The following is a 23,932-nucleotide window of genomic DNA, read 5'->3' as shown; positions in this document are numbered from 1 at the left end:
TGTTCTGCACGAGCTCAAGTGATGTCACCAGATAGTCATGGCTCGGGTCCCAAATGGATGAGGCATATTCGAGTTTAGAACGAACCAATGGTTTATACAAAGGGTTTTTAAAGAGGTAGGTGCAGAAAAGAAGTTGCGGCGAAGGTAGCCAAGCATGCGATTGGCATTAATAATAATGGTATTAATATGAAGCGACCAGGTAAGATCAGTTGTTATGTGAATTCCCAGGTATCGGTACGACGTCACAGGTTCGAGAAGAGTGTTGTTAAGATCATAGGAAGCAGTCGAAGGGGCTGTTTTCGAAATGCATAAGACTTTGCACTTAGTAGTATTAAGGTCCATTAACCATTGCACACACCAGTTAGAAATTGCATTAATGTCCGATTGCAGTGCCGTAACGTCGTTATCGTTGTTAATTTCTCGAAAAATAACACAGTCATCTGCAAACAAGTGAATATTAGAGAGAACACAGCTAGGTAGATCATTAACGTATATCAAAAACAAAAGTGGTCCCAAGAGAGAGCCCTAGGGAACACCGAAATGAACAGAACTGGGTGAAGATTCATAGTTATTGGCTGTGACGAACTGGAAACGATTAGAAAGGAAATATTCAATCCATGCAAACAACTTAGGATCTAGATTTAACTTTCTTAGTTTGTAAAGGAGTAGGTTGTGAGACACTTTGTCAAAAGCCTTCGAGAAGTCGAGGAAAATACAATCAGCGGATGAGCGGCGATCTAAAATTAAGTGTAGCTTGTGGGTTAATGAAAGCAATTGGGTCTCGCACGAGAACGTCTTGCGAAAACAATGTTGCGCGGGTGAGAAGAAAGAGTCAAATTCAAGAAATTTGACCAGATGGGAAAAAATTACATGTTAAGCATTTTGCATGGAATGCTTGTTAGTGATATTGGTCGGAAATTGTTAGGCGTGCGTTTGTTACCGGACTTATCGAGTGGCACCAACTTCCGGACTTCCCAGTCTGGAGGCAGGATGCTCATGTCGAGGTTTTGCTGGAATATTTTGCACAAAATAATAGAGGAATACACAACAGTACTTTTTAAGAACTGCGTATTGATAAGGTCAACACCGGGGCTCGTTGAGGGTTTCAATGACTGGATAATTTTACTAACAACACCTGGGTCAGTAACAATGGGGTCCATGGCGAGATAATTACAGTTCTGAAGTTCAGTTAGTGAGGGGTTAGAAAAAACAACAAAGTTCTGGCAAAAACTGCATTCAGTAGGGAAGAACATTCACTACTGGGTATGATGAAACCATCTTGCCCAGTCAATGTAATACTATTCGTTTTAGAAGGAGTGATCACACATCAAAATTTTTTAGGGACGTTAATAAGCATAGAGGGAAGGTGTGATGAAGAAAGTGTGATTTGGCAAGTTTTACTGCTGCAATGTATGCTTTGTTGGCGGCTGTGTATGCGTTACATCGGTAATCACTCGGGGATTTTTTAGCCAGACTATAGCAGCGCTTTTTACGATTAGATAGCATGTTTAACTGCTTGTTGTACCAAGGCGCCTCCGGGTTAGAATTTATTGTGCGCAGAGGGATGTATTTGTCAGTTAGTTCGTGAACTTTATTTTTAAATAGGTTCCAGTTTTCAAGAACGGTACGCGGATCAAAGTGCAACAAGAAAATGTCCAGAAAGCAAGCTAGTTCGTTGTTAATAGTTTCAAAGTCAGCTCTTGAGTAGCCGCGAATTTGCTTAGTTGAAGTCGTTGCCTTGCTTAGTGGAACGTTTATATTAAATGAAAGGAGCGAGTGGTCGCTCAGACCGGGTAAGTATGAAATCGGGGAAGCAAAATTAGCGTGCATAGTTAATATCAAATCCAGTATATTAGCAGTCTCTTGCGTGGTTCTAGTCGGTTCAGAAACGAGCTGGGAAAAGGAAAATAATGAATAAAGATTCAGAAATTCAGCTGTTTGAGAAGAAGGTGGTTTGGATGCGGGGGTTTCCGAGGACCAAGAAATATGTGGGAAGTTAAAATCACCCACAAGGAATATAGGAGAAGTGGGGTGTTGTGTAGAAACAATATTCAGGGCATCGTGTAGTTCAGAGACAAACGTTGGGGGATATGAAGGTGGACGGTAGCAAACGCCAATAACGAATTTCCGGTGCCCAATGTCAACGCAAGACCATACAGACGGATAAGACTTTTTGACCGCAAGTAATACGCCACCGCCTTGACGCAAGGTGTGATCGTAGCGATATATGTTAAAACAAGACATGTCGAAGATTTCACTATTATGAATATGTGTGCAACCATGTTTCAGTGAGTGCTACGATGTCTGCGCTAACGGTGTTAATGACAGAGTTAAGGGATTCCCGTTTGCTTGTTATACTGCGACTGTTTGCTAGAATTACGGAAACACGTGACATCGGTGCACCAGCTCCCCTCGAGTGTTCCTAGCTGGTCGGGCTGCCGCGCAAAGCAAACGCACTCACCAGAAGCGGTGCTGCGGACGCGATCTTGGGAAGTGGCGCAGTAGGCGGCGACCGTTTGATTTCTTTTACGCTGTCAAACACGGTGGCGTACATGAAGCACCGGCCATCTATTATTAGTTTGTTGTAGCGCAACTGGAATTGGGGAGAGTGTGGTTGGCCTTTGCCGAATTCTAGAAGTTTCTTTCTAGCCTGCACAGTTGCGGCTGAGTAATCATCCGATACCGTAATGTCTTTAGTTTTTAAAACAGCGCTGGCCGGCGCCCGGCCTCTTTGTATTCCTCTGCAGCGCAGTGGGTTGTTGGCACCCGCCTTGTGCCGGCTTTAAGATGGCTCTAGAAGAACACCTTTCAGCTGTGTGCTCATCTTGCACGAGAACATCAACTCGAAGCTGACTTTTAATATGGCTCTGGAAGAATACTGCGGTTTTAAACAAGGTTCTGGAAGAGCAGTCCTCTGGTGTGTTCTCATCTTATGCGAAACAGCTTCGCGCGGGCATGCAGCCTGCGGTTTTTTCACTGTTGCCGGCCCATTCAAAAAGAAGCGGGCCGCACTTCGCCGCATTTACCCTGTCTCATCCTTGGAGTGTGCTTTCTCCGGCTCAGTCACCAAGCACTTCGGTCGGCCATTCCTAGTAGGGTGGTAAGGAGACCCTTTTTGCAGCTGCGATGCTGCTGTCTTTGTAGACTCATTCACCTGGCTTCTGCCGACACTAATGCTGTCACGTTTTTCGATACGATTTTCTTCTCTGGTTCGAACGTAAGAAACAACGCACCCAAGGCGTTTCTGACTGCGGCAGATATTCGCCGACTGACTTGTGTAAATTTCAGCCATTTTGCATAGGAAGCCACCACCAGTAATTTTTTTTTTTCAATCGGGCCTGCAAAGTCACTATGTAGTATGCGTCATGAAGTTGTTGGCTTCTTTCAATCAGGAATGGTGTTCCTTGTGGAGCTTGTGTAATTCTCTGACAATCTCGGGAGAGTATGGGGGTTTGTTTCGATTTAGCAGTCAATCCAAGACCATAGCTTCGAGCACCGCTTTTAATGGCGACCACACCGCGGTATCAGGCCTGGGTGAGGGACATGGCTTGCTCACGCGGGCACTCCGGAATCACCATCGTGAACCGCCGGTCACGGAGCAACGACGGAGGCCCAACAGCTTTGCTCAAAATTTTGTAAAGTCTTAAAGTTCTCATTGTTTAAGGTTCCTCACGCCGCTTTCGAGCAGAGCCCTTGTCAGTTGCGACGACGTTGGGTCTTGTTGAGTCACTGCCGCGAACCTGCCGTTAGCGAAGGGTTAGGCATGGCTTCAAACATCAGCACAGGGAGAATTAATTGTTTTGCTGAGTGGGAAGCGACTCATGCGTTGGCGTTGATATGCTTGCTTCTTTTAAGCGCGAGACACATGGACGACTGGTGCAGGCGATTCGCATGCGACTGATCGTTAGGACCGGTTTTGACGTCGTTCGCTGGTCGGAGGAGCCTCACAACGTGCGACTGGCAAGCCAGATGCAGTCATGCCATCGTTGCGATCGTCGTGTGGCCACATCCAATGAGAGCCCGAAGGTGTCATCGCTGAGAAAGTTTCTTTCATAGCACTGATGCAGCGCCACTGGCAATTCCGAGTATTTTGTTGGGAGCAGCTCTCCACCGCCGCCGCCCGTGCGCTCTCCGCCTGGTAGACACATGTTGCCAGCGGTACCTGCAGCATGGACGAACGGAATCACGTGTTCTAAATATTGCCACACCGCTGTACTGAACAGATAAAAGTGCAATGTATACTATTAATTTTCAGTTCAAGTTGATACATGTTTTCTTTTCCTGCTCGGATTTCTCTTGCACATATCTAAATCGACCTGAGTGCGCCCAAACAGGGGGACAAGCATGGAGCAAACACAGTGGGAGGAGCGGCGCCGACGACGCATCGCGAGCGCACTTTGGAGCATGTGTCCCAAATTCACGCGTCCGACTAGTCGTGGTGACAGTCGTAACGATCGTCGCATGCGAATCGCATGAAACCAGTCGTTCATATGTCTCGCGCTTTAGGCAGAGCGCGAGCTCGTAGTCGTACGCCGAAGCTTTAAGGCGACGACCTTCAATATATCATCAAACTCAAAGGGTGACCATCATCAGCAACTACACGATTCATACAAAAATGATCGGTGCTCTAAAAAACACATTTTGGTTTCTCCTTGTGGGATTTGAACTCAGGCCTTCAGAGCAGTGCAGAGGAAGTTACCGCTGCAGTAATTTGGTGCAGACAGATTAACAAGAGCCATCCTGGTGCATGCTAGTTGATAACTGTGAGTCGACAATACATTTATGACATTTAACACGTGATTGCAGGTAACGATCAGCCAATTATCATTAATTAGCGATTGGTAGTAATGGTTATGGGGGGTCCAGGTTTAAAACTATGAACTACGATAGATTTTGATAGATTAAAATGTATTATATGGATAAAGATAGAGATTACGGTGAATTGAAATAATTAAAATGGACTATGGAAGGTAAAATACCGTGGCCGATGTATCAAAAGGAGGGCTATTCTATAAAAGTTACCCGTTGCAATGGCGCACAAGGTTTCCTCCATCAAACAAAGAAAGCAGGCCTGAATGTCCAACTTTTTAGATGCAACGCATCTCATCTCGCCCCTCTGTCCTTCCTGCGTCTGTCCGGCGTTGTCCGCACAGCTGTGCCTCTCCTCCTCTTCTCTCTCCCATAGCGAACACTCTCTCCCAAACAGCTGCGGGTTGGCGCAGCGTGCTCTCACTCCGTTGCTAGGCGCCGGTGGGCGGCGCTGCGCATGTGCAGTACTCTCTCTCTCCGCGCTCACCTCTCCTTCGGGTGCTGTGAATATAAAGCGGCATGCCGCGCTCCGACGGTCTCAGTCGACGGTCGTCCGCGTTACGCTTGCACTCTCTCGCAGTACTCGACAATTGCTTGATGCAATCGTCGAGCCCCTAACTGTGCACTTTACGGACCACAAGGCACTCATTCTCGTCTGCAATAAAAACCGTTCCTGAGCATACGTGTACTGCATGTGCTTTGCATGGTGAAAATAGAAAATTACGCCCACGTCCCCTTCGCGTGATAATCCCTGCTAAAAGCGTAATCAATACGATGGAAAACGCCAATGGAACCCCCCTTGAGATGCGTTGCATCACACCAGGGTTCCCGCGATGGGAGGTGAGCGTAATTTTATGCAGCACCGTGTCATACAGGGATACAGCGTCTGCGACATTAGTGTATGGGAGTTCAAACGCCCAACAAAGGTCGGTTATCACTATCGACGATCACGTGCCTGCTGCTACGTACTGGTGAAATTGTGTGGGCCCACGCACGATTGTGAGTCTTTCGCGATCAAGTCATGAGTATGCGCCGTACGGTTATTAGAGTGCAGGGAGCGAAAGTAATGGCGTCTGATGGCGTCACGACCAGCTCCATTGAAGGTAATTTTGTTATACCTATGGTTATAACAAGCTGTGCTTAACGTTAAGCAGCTGTTCTACCGTAGTTTACTAGCTGCGCTCAACCATCTCACTCTAGTAAAGTCGTCAAGCACAGCTGCTGGCTGCTAAAGATGTAAATTTTACAACCTTATGAGCTAGACGAAAAATTGCCGTTCCTGCTTGGGGGTTGTTATAGCACGCACCTTGTGCTCGCTGGAATAAATAGCTTGAGTGTTGATCTCGGGACCCAAAAACTTTGCCTCGGGACAAGACAATCACCATTTCTCATGCTTTACCGCAAATTGGTGCTTGACACACACACAGACACACACAAAAACACATACATACAGACACACACGCACGCACGTATGCACGCTCACGGATACGCATGCACGCACACGCACATGTATGCATAAACACATGCATACGTTGGTGTGTGTGTGCGGTAAAAATCGCATTCAGATTCTGTCCTGTCATTATAGTGCACAATCGTCGGAGGGGTTCCCATGTTAATGTAAAATCCATCGGCCGACTGTCCTCTCTGGCGGGTTGCTCCAAGGGGCCGGGCCATATGCAGAACGTTGGCGTGCCACAAATGGCAGGGTACACCGTTCGCCACCTTTTTGTTTCTTGAAAAATCATTCATTTCTATGCGAAAATATTGTTGCAACAGTTTTGGCATGCTTAGACTGGCAGCAATTCGCCGCACGAATGAATAAATTCCCCGCATTTCCCCGAGGGGAAGAATGTGAAAGTGCGAATGCACGAGTTGACTTTGCGCGGTTCGGTAATGTTCGCGAAAGAGAGATCACACACACATACACACACAACTACAAAGAAAGAAAGATGCATTTATTCACAGACACCTATTTGTGTTGTCGTTGTACTTGATTGCTAGAGCGGATCTCAGCTTTGAAATTTCGTGTCAGTACTCCTTTAAGCAGGTGCATTAGCCCTTCTCACGCCCGATTCTTGGCCAATCCCCCACGTGGGTATGTGCCATGTCAGCGGCCAGGCAGCGCGCGCCCATCTCCCCCCGTTGCCAATGAAGACGAGGAGATTCCTGGCCAATCCCCCACGTGGGTATGTGCCATGTCAGCGGCCAGGCTGCGCGCGCCCATCTCCACGTGCGCGGACATCGCCGGTGGACGCTGGTTCAGGGTCGCTTAAGAAGTGCATTGCACTTAAAAATGCGGTGACAAATAATGTACTTCGCGCCATTTATAGCCCTAAACAACAAACGAAAATTTTCTGTGATTTCCGCGTGCAGGGTCCCCAAAATACAGCGCAGCTTAGGAGCACAGTCGCAATTTTCATCAACATATTGTATTGTTTTCTACTAATGCACCACTTTTTTACATCTGCGCAGGTGGAGTGCGTCACTGAAGCGCCTGAAGATATCAGCATCACCAACTCCCGGTGGCAGAGGCAGCAGGGAAGTTACTGTCAGGAAGGCAAAAAACTTGGGAACCTTCTTTTTTATTCATACTAGTTTGTCGGCCAGAATGAGGATCGAAGGAAGGCGCCGCCTACCCGAAACGAGTGAAAGAGGATCGAACTCGTATGAGGAAATTATGAAAGCGATCTTTGCAGGGGACGCTAGAACCCTACGCGACTTGACTTCTGCTGAACTGCGGGACATAGGTGGCCAGACACCTCAAACAACCTCTGTTCGGCACAATCTACGTACTTGGTTCTCAGTTGAACCGGACACATGCCGAGTGTACATCTGCTGCAAGCCGCTCCAGCTGCTGGCATCGTCGGGACGTCTGTACAACGGCGCATATGAAGACACGCCGTCGAAGATTGCTGGATGGTTGACGGAGATGGCCGGAGATGACCCGATAATTCAGCACTGGTTTGCTGCGTTTGACTACGGCGACGACAACGTGCTGATCTGTGAAGCACTGAAAGATAATCGTGAACTAAAAGGGCGCTACCAGTTCATGAGCAAGACTGCTTTTGGCAAGCTCTATAAACAGCAGGTAAGAAAATCAATGCCAATATCCTGTACAGAAAAAAAATGGGTGAGCGTGAAAAACAGACCATGTTTGTTAAGAACACGGAGAACCTCCCAGCCAACTCCACGAAGTCCCATTAAGAAACCGCCTAGGCTGAGATCACAAAGCGAAATTCTTCATGCACTTTTTCTTTCCGCTTCATTCTCTTTTGATGCGTTCAATGCCTTTCGTTTGGTATGAAATTCGACTAAGCGGTGTTTTCTTCGAGAAAACCGCCAGAAGTCTTTTTTTTCAATATCCATTGAGAGATTTCTTAAACTACTTAAGCGTCTAACCCCTCTCTCTTGCGAACTTGACAATTGGCTCCTCAATGCGCAGGCCTTGGTCCACCTTTAAAAACCGCGGCAGGGCACTTCTGAGACGCCATTTATTAGAAATTTTAATGACTCTTTTTTACCTTCTTCGCCAAAACTACACTTCAACGTTTGGGTAAGCTTAGGGGAGGGTCTACATTGTAACACAGGCAAGCCGAAAGTGTTTCGTGTGCACTGAAATCTCCACAGACGTTGCCTGTTTTCTCCTGCGTTATGAGCACTTCCGCCGTGACAAGGATTGAATCCTCCGACACAGGCTTAGCCGCATGACATCGTACCCACGTGTCTTCCGGAACAGTTCACAAGTGTAAACACTCCTCGTTATGAAACACAGTTTGCTATTATACGGAACGTATAGAGTGCACCGAGCTAGTTGGAAAGTGGCAGATAAAATTACGAGATGGGTCTGAAAGTTCTAACAAGAAGCATATATTCAGCCAATTCACTAATTATACCTGCAGCGTACGATCGCATGTATCGCTTGATAAAGGAAATGTTTGTGATGGTACCATGCACAAGTTTATTTTTACAAGGCGAGAGGTTTGCTTAGCTGTCCTTGTGGCAAGCGAATACGGACACACGGGGGAGTAAAAAAAAACAGTTAACCGGGTGAACAGAAACTGAGCTAGGCTACTGAATCCCGTGAACCGTCTGGGGCAAACAGCATTGTTGAGTTGCGTCAGTGACTAGACCGGAAGGCCAGCTACTAGCTCGTCCTCCCGTTACGAGACAGCGCTCGTTTCTAGTGTGCACGGTAGTGTTGTGTTTGAGAGCAACTTCATCATTCGCCGCTTTCGTAAACTGCGCATGTCAGCTTCTTCTATCATTTACCTAAGCATTTTCACCGCTATTGTACGACATCAACGGTTCTTTCAATGTAATTTTTTCGCTGTGTCAGACCCTTTATCTGCTAGCGCAGCCAAGAGGTGCGGTATATGTTATATTTACTCGTTGGGTCGATATGCACGTGCGCACGTGCGTCGAGGTTGTTTGAGCAAGAAAATTGCAGGTGAAGTCGGGTTCTCTTAAGAAAAGAACTAACTTGCTGGGTGGGCATGAAATACGAGCAAGGCATGCAACAAATCCGCAACGCTTCAAACTAGCATGGGCGCTGGCATGTGCGGCCACCCAGCCTGAGGCATAGAAAATTTTGGAAAACGCTTGCGTGTGAACCCACTGTCGCAATGTACTGTTGCACATAAAGCGCCGAACGCACTTATTGTTGCATCTAAAGACAGGCCTGGTTCTGGCATTAATTCGGGAATTTGCGTGGACCTGCAGTAAATTTCGCAAAAAGTGTGACCAGGAGGACAACCAAAGCTATAATACAAAACGGGATGAGAAGTTCAGTGAGGATAAATTAAAGAATTACAAGAAGTGTGGGTAGGTAGAGTAAATTAACATTCCTAGAAGCAAGCCCAAGAACAGTGCAATTAGGATTGCGGTCAGCTTGTAAGTTGGACAAAGGCTACAAAATAAACGTTGACCATTAATGCGCAGAAAATAATGCCAGTGAGTGTAATGATGAGTTCCACAAAAAAATTTACACCATCTTCCCGCGAGGGGAACCATGGGGTCGATGCGACGCATCGGGGGTTGCCGTTGCGTTTCCATTATGTTAGCGATGTCAGCCTGTGGATTGCTGTTGTTGTGTATCCTATTTACGCAGCATGTTCGCCCCCGATGCGTCGCATCTACCTCATGGTTCCCCTCGCGAGAAGGTGGTGTAAATTTTTAACCGAGCGCAAGCTGCGCGCTAACGCACAGCTGGCACGGCGACGGGAGCGAGCGCAGCCGAGCGCAAGCTGCGCGCTGACCACGCTGACGCACAGATGGCGCTGCGGTGAGAGCGGCGGGGCGGGCAGCTGCCGCGGCGAGGAGAATGGGGGAGGGATGCGGACTACGCCGCCACAACGACGCGGGACAAGGCGAGTTAAAGAGATGCGTTGCCTCTAAAAGATGTTTGAGTGTTTCAGCTGGATATAGCTAAAAGCGTTTTAGAAAGAACTAATAGCAGAGCTTTAATAAAGTCTGTCGTCGAGGTGTGTTCTGGGAACCGACGGAATCGGCTTGCACCCGAGGAATGATTACGTTCAGCTAGTGCTTGTGCAATTCTCAGCATGAAGACTAACGTTTTTCTCGCTTGTAAAACTCGTGCAGTAAAAGAAACGTCGCTAGGGGAAAGCCTCAGAGAGCATTTTGGTGTTTCGTGTTACCTACACCTAGATAATGAACCTTCTTGAAGAACATTCATATGCCATGCCGCCACTAGAAGACCTATTCATAGAGTTTTTTGCTACGCATCTTTGTAAAACGTTGTCCGTTCTCCTCTGACGGTATTCAAGCCACGAATGCGTGGACCGTATCCTCAGCAACGCATGGGAACTCACCATGCTTCTAGCGTCTCCTCAACAGAGAAAAAACAAACGAAGAACCGCGCCCTCATGCGCTGAGCAAACAGAAGAGTGCCTCTTGGGTAAAGCGGATTGTTCTCAGCACGCCGTGCGCTGAGCTTTGAGCGGCGCTAAGCCTCCTGCGGTGTTTCCTTCGAACCCTTCGAAGCTCAATTAATTGAATTCATCTCGAATTCACAACTGATAAGATCGTACTGCTCTTCGCAGTTTCTTTTTTTTTTGTTCTGCAAGGCAAAATCTCCCATTCTTGTTGGTATGTAATTGAATACGCGACACGTAACCAAACTGAACCTGACCTAAGAGTGAACTAGATGTCATGTCCAGCTTGTCGAGCTTCCAACACCACTGTATGAACTTTGCTTAACCAGGAGCCATTACTTATAGTGTGCAGAAAAAATGTTATAAATAAGAAGTATGTGCTTTTTTTAAGCGTACCTGTACTGAATAGCACAAGCTCTGCTTTCGTATAGGTCGAAGGGTCTACGGTGGCGAAAAAAGTCAAAGCTGCTTGTTTAAAGGAACAGTGCCACGAAATTTCAACTATTTACACCACCACTAGAGTACATCCAATACTCGGTGCGTAAAATTGTTTGCCGGTATACTCGGTGACAACTTAAGAACAGCACCGGAAGTTTCCGCTGTGCCTTATCACCGTAGCCGGATGTTTCTCCGCGCGGCGCAAGTCGGGCCTTACTGGGAATATTTTGAACATGGCGTGAGCCGTTCCCGTGATTTTTTGGACTTAATATGCTTATAAACGATTCCAGTGACGACCAAAAAAACTGCGTGAGTCAAGGCAGACGATATCACGCATTCATAGCAAACCCCTTTCAAAACGCGCGCGCACTTACGTTATGGGTCCGGCGCTTTAGCGGAGTGATGCACTACATGAGGTGGTGCCGTTCTTGAGTTGTAACCGAGTATAGTCGATAGGGTTTCATCACGAAGAAAAATATTGTGAATTTGTGGACACAAGGGGCTGAGTTAAAACAAAATTTTTGGGTTTCACGTGTGAAGAGGCACTTGGGCTATAAAAGGCGCACTAGCGAAGAGATGCAGAGTAATGCAGACTACTAATTCAGACTACCTACAGACTTGTGACGTGTGTTGTAATCTCGGCACATGGGTTCTGTAATTTCAGAGCAACAGAACCGGGAATGATACGAGTGGCTTCGCACATGAAGCTGAATTGCAGCATTGATATGGAGGGCTGGTGTGGACTTTGCTTCTTCCTGCTTAGCTTCTTTGCCAGCAACTTACAACTCCGCTTTCTAGCGGACATGGGAGCTCTTATGCAGTGAAGGAATACAATGGCTCTGTTGAAGCAAATTCCGATCACGAGTAAGTAAGTAAGTAAGTTTTGTTGAATAAGGCGGACTTAGCCTTGCATTGCTGCCGGCAATTGCTCCGCCTAATCGTCCCCAATACCATATCAAAACTCTCAAAGTCATCACATCTCACTTAGTCCTAAAATAACAGACACACAATGTCACCACACCTCCCTTAGTTCTGTGGACTGCAGGAATCCGAGTAGGAGACGAGACACCTCTCTTCGCACAATCCAGTGGTCCCTAGGAAAAATAATGTCCTCCGAGGTAGCATGGGGCACTCCTAACTTCTGGAGATTACGAAAAAAGTTAGTCTGCTCAGGGTCGGTTTTGGAGCAGTTCATAATGAAGTGATCAATGTCACCAGTCACACTGCACGAGGGGCACAAAGGGGATGAAAAAATGTTGATTTTATGCAGCCAAGCTGGTGTACGGGCTGAGCCTGTTCTTACTCGGTGGAGCAGACAGGCTTCGGCTCTTTTCAGGCCTTTCGTCACGACTGGTTGATGTACTGGCCGCCACGGCTGCCTGAAGTGCTCGCGAACGGTTTGTCTCTGTATGCGTTGGAAATCGTACCGCGTTTGCACCGTCCTTGTTGAAGATACGGCGTCCTTGGCTAAGCTGTCAGCATGTTCGTTTCCCGCTCACGAGTTTTAGTGTTACCCGCTTAATCTCGCCACAAGGCTGATCTTTGTAGTGTCGGGCCTCATTATTCGGTATTTATCATGTCCCGTTCTTGCAGGTTTGTCGTTCCATGCAGCCGCTGACATTTTAGCGCGAATGCCTTGCTTATCTCATCCAATGCAAAGGTGAACGCGATAAGTGACCGTCGTTGTCTTCGGCGTCGACACGATTGGTGCCAAAAGTAGCGTGACTTCAGCCGTAGGAACTGCGCAGTGGAGAAGCGCGGCAGTCCTCTGAAGCCGTTTCTCTGCTATCGCATGCCTTGATTGTTGCTCGCGAAAGTCACGGAACAATTACTAATTGATTGATAGCATCGATCATTCAGGAGGAATATGACAAGATAAGAGGAAAAAAGTATTCATTATTATTTGGAAGTCATACATAACAAAGTGCGGTTAATGTGCATTACAATGATTTAGTAAGAATTAAGGTCGACTAAGCTAAATTAATGACGGCAGAAGAGCGTGTCTGTCTATGGCTGGAGGTATATGAAAAAAGCACGCCAGGCTTTCGCCTTCAATACCCATGTGCAGACAGAAATGCCCCAGCAAATTGTTCACTAAACTGCATTTTTAGCCACGTATCGGGTATGCAAATGCGTCAAATGCGTGGTTTTGGGCCATTTGGTTTCGCATTAAGCTGTTGAGAGCCTCACTTTTTTTTCAGATTCTTCTAAGCATGATCTTGTGAGTCTTTATACAAATTTTGTTTTCAGTTGCAGATGCTAAGTGCTTGTTTAACAGTTCACTGCGCAGTAACTTTTTTGCCCAAGTTGTAAATATCGTAGTGTGCCCAAGTGCATAGCCATTTTGAGAAGAATGTTAGTGTCCCTTGTGCACGAGACTGATATAAAAGTCAAAGCTTTGTTTCATTGTAGGGTGGTTTTTTCTTGTTTCACTGCGTTGAGAAATTTTAATTGCCGTTGCTTTGCTGCATTCTACTTGGTTTCGGGCGTCTTCTGTTCGGCAACGGTCTAATCAGTGTAGCATAATGGCTGCGATGGGAGTAGTCTGTCCTGATTTTTTTACCCAATTGGCCAAACCGCTTCCGCTCACTGACTAGCCAGAGTCATTATTAATAATTACCAGGCCAAGCCCAGTTCAGCGTCTCAGTAGTGAGATGAAGTGGACAGCTGCGGTTTTAAGTGTGTCAAGTATATAGGCTGACGTGAGGTATCCTGTGAACTGATCTCGTGGGGAAAGAGAATGTGGCAGTTCCTCAATTTTGTGCCACATTTCATTTATATATCTGCGCAACTTTATGTATATATGTGCGCCTTACCTTTAATATACTCAATAAACTCAGTGGTTATTCAGCATTGTGCCCGTATTGCCTCGCTATAATGTGGCTCTTTTTTGTTCAAGCTGAGATTCTAAGCCAATGTGAACTAAATCGGCCTATCCTATTCAGTGAATAGTTGAACAGCAGAGAAATCAGCGAAGCGCGGCTTTCGAGGTTGGTGGTTTTATCTTTATAATACGAGTACTGGCGTTAATACCATGTTCATTGACCTGGCGTGCTGAAAGTCAATTCTTGCTTTTTGAGCACAGGTTCCTTTACATGACTGAGAGTGACATCGTGTGTTTGTGTTCTAGCAATGCATTGAGGCGGTGATCGCGTACTCGGCGCCAGTGTTGAATGGCAAGACATCAAATCAGTTGCGGATCAGCGTGGAACATACTTCTATTTTTGCAGTCATTCCGCATTGACAGGGTTCTGGTGCTGAGGCTATAAGAACAACGCGTCAGGATAGGCGCTAAATCTTGTAGATGCTCCCGCAACTAGCGAGTGAGAGGACTAGCAGAAGCCCAAGCGTTCGGTTAATGAATATTCAATTGCTGCACAGTCAACTGTGCAAGTTACAGTCTGGAAAGAAAATATTTTTCGAAAACTGTACCATCCTGGCAAACTTTATTTCAGCTCAGTCTGTGTAAGCCCACCTGAAGTAGTGAAGAACGCTGCCGAGGCCTGCGGTGGGCCTGAGTTGTCTTGGTTACGAAATCGATGTTACCGGCTATGCCACGCTTGCTGGTTGTTCTCTGTGAGCAAAGACTAGAAAGCGATATCTGCGCAGTGTGAGTTGCTGCCATCGTGGTTGCTGCAGACACTTTGGCTTATGTTTGTGTCAAGGGCATTCATCTCCATTCTAATGAAACAAACTTTGGAAAGTTGTCACCTAACAGGTCTAAACAAACAATTTGCCGCGCCACAACTGTGACCACACACGCGAAACATATATATTATATACATGGAAGATTTCCCTAAACAGGCCAAAGACCTGTGAGCGTAGAACCATACTCACAGATGTACATATATGACACACACCCATTATGACAGGCATCGCCACTGCAAAACATTTAATTCGAATCCGGACAAACACCGGCTTAGCAACGTCTTACGTTGGGCAGGAAGATGGCTAATTTCCTCGAAGAAAAAAAATCTTTCGCACGGTATTCTGTAATTCGCGCAGCGAACGTCTTTTAATTTTTGTCGTTTTTTTTTAAATAGGCATGCCTTCAAGAATAGCGAGCGCAATGGAGTCGCTGTGTGTTTCGGTAGAAGTGAGCAGTTTCTTTAAGCCTTCGTTCGAGTGGGTTTGCGAGCGAAAGAAGATTACATATTGTTTTTTTTTAACACAGTGCTGGCGAACTGGATTCATCTCTTCGAAAGAGGCAAGGATACGTGGTGCGAATTTCTATGGCGGTACATCATCAACGGGTGCATGATCTCGGCAATATGTACCTACAATTCGCCTACCTACTACGAACAGACAGCGGTCGCTAAAGACTAAAAATCAAAGGTGCGTAGGATGTCTGTAGCTTAAGGAGCGAAGAAGTACACGATGTGGTTTTCCGTCAAGGCTTTAGAGCCCAGTGGATAGTGGAAGCAAAATAATTGGTTTTTATTTTGCCCAATCATAGGAGGACAACGTGAACGATTTGGGTGGAGGTAATTTGACTGACAATGCAATACGAATATATACGCGCTTAGAGTTCATGAAATCGACACCATCTTTCTCCACTCCACAATGCAAGCCAGTGACCAGCCGAATGTATGAGACACCAAACTAGCCCACTTCTTTCTAGAAGTTGGCTGCGGAACTCCAGTGCAGTTCATGTATGGCCCATTTATTGTCGCAAGCTTCGCATATGTAGCCGTTGTATTTCCATTGTCGGAATGAGCCCATAACTGTTTCTTCGGCTGCGCCAAAATGAGCCACGTAAGAGCCAAACACTACTTTACAAAAAATTGTACAGTGACGTACTATGTTTATTGGGTCATCCAATATGCATCCCAAAGTTTGCTCAGTGCCACCGATTATTTTGTGTGGTTTCTTTTACTAGTTGTCACAACTACAAAATCCCTGGATTGGTTCTCGCCGAGCATACTTCAGGATTTTTAACATGCATTCTGCTTTAAAAACAATTTTCTCTACGACATACCTTACAGTTGCAGACAGGAATTGAATTCTTATGAACGCAAAATAGACACAGCAAAAGAAGCCTTAAAAAGAAAGGCGATCGAGCCAGTTATCAACATTCATGTACGGATAAAACATTCAGCTTGAAAAACCCAATTCCGAAGGTGGTCAAACGCGGCGACATTGGCATAGATAGAGAGAGAACGATCTTTAATGAAACTAGTGATGTCATCCGAGCTAAGCTGCCGGGCTTGCTACGCCAAATGAATGCGATGACGATGATGATTATGATGATGAAGAGGAGTACATATGATTTTAACTGTTTACAAAGTATGATCAAGGCTTGTGTCTTTTAGGTACGCCAATAAGGCTTTCGTTGCACGAACGGTACTTTTGGAAGAATTCCAAGGGCCAAATACGTCCCTCAGTTGTAGTCCTAGGAGAGCGGCCGGACCAGGGACACTGCGAGAGACACTTTTTGTGTACTCTTGTGCGCACAATCACAGATGAGGTGTTGCATATCTTCACGCCCACAACACTCTGGTCACAGAGGCGAGATGGGCTGGTTGATTTTGTAGCAGTAGTATCGCGTGTAGGCGACGTTCAACCGCATACGGTGCAGTACTGCTTCATCATGCTGGGATAGTCCCGGTGGCATCTTAAAATTACAATGCGGGTCGAGAGAGTAGAGGGGCGTGTAATTACGGGATGCGTCTGCCCAAAGCGATCGCTGCATGCTGCATGCCAATGTTTACCGATAGTGTTGGAAAATAAAGGCCAGTTGATAGTTGCGGTTTCATAAGTCTGCATCTTGTGTTGATTGATTGATTCTGGGGTTTAACGCGCCGACGCAACGCAGGCGATGAGGCGCGCCGTAGTGGAGGGCTCCGGATTAATTTTGACCACCTGGGGATCTTTATCGTGCGCCGAAATCTCGTACACACGGGCGTTTTTGCTTTTCGCCTCCATCAGAAAAGCGGCCGCCGCGGCCGGGAATCGAACCCGCGACCTCGTGCTCAGCAGCGCAACGCCTTAGCCACCTGCATCTTGTGTTCCGCCGTCCTTCGTCTTCGTTAATTTAAATTTAGCGCAGTGTTTTTACAAGAAATAATGTACCAACTAGCCCAGAAGCAAGCTCTCATTTTCTCCATGCCACACTGGATGCAAGGGCTGAAGCATCTTTGCTAGAAAATGGCACCGGTATTGTTGATCCACGTTGGTCATGCGCTGTGCTTGTTGCAACGTCCGCGTTCGCATTTCCAGTTATCCCGCCATGGGCAGCGAGCCACTGGAGTGCTATTCGATGGTGTGCTTGCAGAGCTTGAAGATGCAAAGCTTTTACATCAAGCACGAGCTGATTTTTGGGTAAAGACGCCAGACATTGCAGTGCAGCCCGAAAGTCCGCGAAGATGGCCCACACGCGTGCCGGCTGCTCGATGATGTGAGCTAAGGCCATCCGCAGAGCTGCAAGTTCGGCAGCCGTGCGAGATGAAGGTACCCACACTGCGGTAGTAAATTATGGGGATAATATTGATCCGTCAGTGTACAGATGTGTATGACCGCCGCGTGTGTTGTAGATAAATTCAAGAGCAAAAAACCGTAGAGCGGCAGGTGGAATATGCTCCACAGATTGAAGGTGGACCAGTTGGTACATAACTGAGTTATAAAACAGCGCTAGAGACAGGACTACAATCAGGGCACACAGACAGGGCGCTGACTAACGACTGAGTTTATTGTCACTGAACGGGCTATAAATACGAAAAGAAAGGGACGCGTGAAGAAAGAAATTAATACTAAAGAATACAAAAAACAATCAGTTTCAAAAAGTACAGTAATCTTCATTACTAACACAATCGTAGCAGCTTGCACGTCTTATCTGCAGTATCACAAAGAAAGTGAATTTCTTTCCCCGTAAGAGCCACAGAAGGAGCGCTGATGCAATCATGTTTCCGGGTATGCATTTCCCAGGATTCTCTAATCTCTCGTCGCATCCGGTCCCGCTTTATATTCTTTAGTTGTTATTTCTTTCTTCACGTGTCACTTTCTTTTCGTATTTATTGCCCGTTCAGTGTCAATAAACTCAGTTGTTAGTCAGCGCCCTGTCTGTGTGCCCTTCCTGTAGTCCGGTCTCTAGCGCTGTTTTATAACTCAGGAATATGCTCCTTGCGTGAAATTCCGCGCATCGTGGTCACTATGTTAATTGGCGGGAACATCCAGGGCGGGTGGAGATGAAGTGCTGGAGGCTAGTAACACATGTCTTTCATTGAATGGGCTTTCGTAGCAAACATGGCGGTAACCATGAATAGGTCGGTGCCCTAAAATTACAACGGATACACATTTACATGTCAGCAGTATTAGCAGTTGCATACCTCAGCAAAACTGGGCGCCACTCACTCACACTCACGCAGAAAAATATATTTTTCTTTATGCACTCACTCACACTCATGCTCACTAGACGCCCTCACCACTCCCACTAACTCGCACTCGCATCAGTACGCGCCCTCTACCAATCGCACCCATTTACGCTCCAGCTCACCGCTCTCCGTCACCACTCGCCCTCACTCGCACTCACACTCACCGCTCGTCGTCTCCCCGCGCACGTGAGTGTGCGCAGCAATTCCTCCATGATTCATGAGGGCGAACAGTATTATTGTGCATTACGGCGTCAGAAGGCCACCAAATCATATTCCTAAATCAAGGCGCCACCAGAGAATTATTTATAGGGTACCCCATAGCAGCAACTCATTGACGACATATTTCCGAAGCTGAAATCAATCCCACCAGCAAACCATCACAGCGAGCGGCTCTTGCGACGACTACAGACAACAGCCAGCACAAGCGCAATAGAGACGCTCAACTCGGTAAGCCCTGCATATGGCGTGAGTTGCTCTCGCACTCACGAGTGGTGAGTGGGCTCGCCGCGAGTGCCGCTCACACTCGTGAGTGGTGAGCGGGGATTACTGCGCGTGGGACTCGTTCTCACTCGCACTCACACTCGCCAGTCCAAAATGATGGTGAGGCTCACTCACCACTCAATCATGAGTTGTGAGTGAGGGGTGTGTGAGAGCACTCGTGAGTGGGTCCACCATCGTATGGGCAGTGGTCCATAGTTTACAATTGGCCCCGCTTTTTACCTTGATTTTTACCTTACCTGGCTAATGATATCGCTCAAGAGATGTGAAGTACCACAAGCATAACAGATTCGGCTGTTTTTTTATTGAAAGTGCCGAACGGGAGGCTGGGAGCAAAAATTTTCGCAAAGCTTGTCGTCATAATGGTAGTAGCACATTAGTAATCATGACTTATTGTCATAGAGCGTGTGCGCGGATTTGTAATTTGCCACCAAAATGGTGATGATGATAGAGGCACCGAGAAGGAAGTGGCATGTTGGCAGGCACGAGGACTGCGAGAGGCACGCGAATGAGTTCGGAAAGCTGCGCTTGGACCACCGTGCGCGGCTTAGCACCGCCCGATCCTCGGCGGCAATAAACGCTGAAGAACGGCTTTCCCTTTTCGTAACAGAGCGCAAGATTAACATTACGCGGACGAAAGGAGTACTGTCAATCAACTTACAAACACACTTTACGACCATCGGAAATAAAGCAAAACACCTAAGTGTGTTTCATAAGAGTTTAACTTGCGCGCATTTTGTGGGGACGAAATCATAAAAGACACAACGCTGAGCGCAGAGTAACAACTAATTTTTACACTTAACACAACATACATACCGTCACTGACAGCCCTTGATCTACGCGCATGGCCAGGTGCGTACAACTTCTGGTATAACACCAATTAGCAAATCCGAATTCCAACCAATAAACTAGCAAGCTAGCCCGTGTTTCCATGTTAGTAGCAGAGACAGGATTATTAGGCATTAAAAAACGGGTTTCAGGCGTCAGAAACAGACAGGCAAAACCACGTTTTAGGCTTACAACATCGGAAATATTGGCAATAAATATTTTCAAATAAATTCAGATAATTTCAAACGAATACGTGCGGGACATGTATCTACGACAGGAAAATTATAAATGTTATTGGTTATGATGCAACACCGGCGGCAACAGTTGAACATAGCCGTTAAATTGTCTCATAAAACAGCGAAAATAATATCGATGCATTGGCTTAATTTAACCGTCGCAGTGCTCAAACTCATGTTCAATGACAACTGTCGCTCGATCGAGTGTCGCTTACAGTGAAAAAGCATGAAAAAGAATACTTGGGAGCTGGGAATACTGCTTTAAAAAAGCGCGAGCTTATGTATGGTGACGCAATTTAATTACGACACAACAGAAACAGGCACAAATAATAAGAACAAGAGAGGCTACAGTTTCTTCATACCATACATATACCACACCATACCCTACTCCATACCATACCATAGATATGGTACGCTATGGTATTGTATATGAGTCCTCGTGTAAGAGCGTATTTACCATACGCTCTTACATGAGGACTCATATACAATGATGTCCTAATTGAACAGTCGACACGTACAAACACTGCCAAATAGTACACTTCCATGCACTTGAAAAGCGTTTTTCAAAATGTGCTTAGCAGCCGAAGAGATTTTTTGGAGAAGCGCGTTTTAGAGCCCGTCGGCAGTGCGAATTGGAGGCGTAAGGAAATGCAGCTGCAGAGTGATGTTCAGCCTTTGCCTTTCTAATATGGGAGTGATTTGCCAAGAAAGGCGTGTTCGATGCTCTGCCGTAGCGTTGAAAATAGAGTTGGATTTGAGTATGATTCCGGAAACGGGGATGCGCCGGCTCATGTTTGAAAAAAATCAGTTTGTAGAGCACGCGGAACGTGGTCGAACAATCACTGTGAAAATTGTCAAAATAACAGCAGACTGCCAGCATCTCCAAATTTTTAATTGAAAACTGTGCCCCTTGTCACTGACAATGAGCGTCCCCTTCTACGGGTGCTAGAAGTTTTTCTCCGGGCGTTGGTTGAACTAGACGACTAGGTTGAACCCTCAAGAGTTGTGAACAGTAAATGCTTGCGGGTAACGTGAATAACGATCTCAAAATTAAGCGCCCGAAAGCGACAATTAAGACCAAATAGAGGTCGTATATGCGCCGATATGTGGTCCTATATGGTTAAATAGGGGTTATATATGCGCCGTACTGCCTAAAATATGCATTACGGCGCATTTAGAAGCATTTAGGCACAAACGTCAAATAAGGCATTTATAGGATCTCTAAAAACACCATAAAATACCTTGTTAACCTCCAAACCATGCTCGTATTCCAAAATGGCGTGATAGGAACGCAAGAAACAGGATAGGCATTTGCCCATAATCTGGTCTCTAGTTTTACAACCTTTATCCCAACTATTTTGTCCTGTTGACGTGGGCAGACACAGCTGCGGAAGAAAAACTAACTTCGTCCTGCAGCTCCCCTTGTCGGAGTCACGTTTTTCGTGCATGAACGATGCAGAAACTATCGGTGTTAAACGGCGGCTTGGTGATATCCGAGGGGACAGTGGCCCGTTACACACGGATACAATCAGCACTCTAAACATTCCACACGCTCCGATGAAATGTCCACTCCCTTTCTCTCCGCGCTTGTAACTCTATACCCTCCCGCTGTCCCGGTCCGCAAGACAGCGTGATGTCTCATCATTGCAGGGATGTAACGAGCAAGGAAAAGGGGGGAAGCAATATTTCTTCCGTTAGAGTGCATGCCTTGACTCGGTAGTGCGTATAGGCTGAAACAGTCATTTAATCATTTGTCAGTTTCATGCTTTCCGATGCGTGATTTGTTAGGGCCAAAGATGTCTCCGACACACAGTTGACTGGTTGATTGATTATGAAGTTTAATGCACCGGCGCTACACAAGCGATGAGGTGCGCTGTAATGGAGGGCCCCGGATAAATTTTGACCTCCGTGAGATCTTTAACGTGCGCTGAAATGCTGAACACGCGGGAATGTTTTTTTTTTTTTCGCTTTCGCTAGGAAAGCCGCCGGGGCATCCGAGATTGAACCAGTGTTGTGCACGTTCCTCAAAAACAGGAACGAAAGCTCGTTCCTCGTTCCTTCCCAATTTAGAAACGAGTTCCTGTTACAAGTTCCTTTATTGCAAAAGGAACGCGTTCCAGTTCCACTTAGAGCATTGGAACCTGTCTCTTACATTAACGTTACATTTCAATTTTTTTACAATTTAAAATATGGTGTCGGATTCCTGAGGCAAAATTAAGTGAGAAATTTAAAACACACATCGAACTACGTATATTATGGGAATATGAACACCGGCAGGAGCAGTTTATCTGGGCATAAAAAGAACCCAAAGAAACGCTCCCAGACGATTTTTTTCAGGAAGCACCGGACAAACTCCAGACCTGTCTAACTGCGATTTTGGTGCTCGTCTATTATACGTGCAACACATGTGACACTTCCCACTGCGGTCTTAATGCGCAATAAGGCTACTGTGCTTCACATTTGCAAATAGAAAGTTACTCACATGTAGGAACGTAATAAATGTCTTGCATAAGAAACCGCGTCGAAAGGAACAATACATAGTCTTTTAATGAATGCTGTTATAATATTAAAGTTTCTTTAAAATACCTTACAGGCCCCTTCCCTCACAAATATCCTGTTGTCTTTTTTTATGTATTTCTTTAGTGTTGTCTTCCTCTTGTATAGAGATTTTGTAGAGTTTGTGAAGAATTTTTTTGACGAGCTCTTGACGTGTTGCAACAAGTATTTGGCCATGGAGTTTGTGTAGAGAGTTTGACGAGCGATTTTCTGTAGAACTTATGATGTATTTTTGCAGCCTTTTAAAGTAGAATTATGCGTACTTCTTGATGCACTTATCATGGAGTTTCTGTAGAGAGTTTGACGAGAGATTTTCTGTAGAACTTCTGATGGATTTTTGCAGCTTTTTTAAGTATATTTATGTGTACTTCTTGATGCACTTCTATGGCTTTCATGATGACATCTTATGTACTTCATGACATATTCTTACGGAGCTTCATTTATTTCTGCGTACTTCCTGACGTGTTCTTGCCATTTTTGTAATGTGTTTCGTGAACTATGTGAATATTTTAGGTCAGCAAATTGATACATAATTACACATTTTACGCTTTGCTGCAAGTAAGTGTTATTGGGCAAAATAGGGACATCTTGCAGTGTCACAACATGTAAATCGGCAAAAGTAGTAGCCACACATAAATTTAGTCAGACAGCGACAGCTAGCTGAAAGGCCAGCCAGTCAAAGCTGCTGAAATATATAAGCAGAGACAAAACTCAGCCGCTCACGACCGATTTAATTTTGAGACAGAACTATGCGGCTGACTGACTGAGCCTTGATTTCCCGTGACACTACGGACAAGAAGGTCGCCTTGATTAGCTGCTGTGGCACAGCAAATTTGGCACATGTGCAGGCTGGAAAGAAAGAAAAAGCAAACTGATATCAGAATACAACATATCAGACGTAACATTAAAAAAATATCCTTTATTGCTTATGTTCTGTTTTTCGTTTGACTCTCTTCGATGCTGATATTTAGCCCATTTTTAATTTCCTTAAATGGTAATCTGATGGTAAATTCTTAGCAAGCATACACTAATTCTCATTTGAATACTTGTGTCATTGCTTAATTTTTTAAGGTTTCATATGTGCTAAATCATTTTTACATCAATCGTACCAGCAGTGGTAGTAATTCAAAAGATTTTGCTCACATATACATGATCTTCTCTCGGTATAAAAAGCCACCTCATGTCACTAGACGTTCAGCACCAGCAAAAATGACTGACGGATAAAAAAGTTTCATCTAAATCCCCAGAATGCCAGGTTACCAGCCAAAAAAAAGCTATGCAATAAAAACACCAATGACTTAGGTTC

This window comes from Haemaphysalis longicornis, unplaced genomic scaffold, assembly GCF_048455015.1.
Source record: "Haemaphysalis longicornis isolate Haplotype H1 unplaced genomic scaffold, Haemaphysalis longicornis Haplotype H1 scaffold_5, whole genome shotgun sequence".
NCBI lineage: Eukaryota > Metazoa > Arthropoda > Arachnida > Ixodida > Ixodidae > Haemaphysalis > Haemaphysalis longicornis.
The sequence above is the reverse complement of the archived record's forward strand: the minus strand, read 5'-3'. Positions refer to the sequence as shown.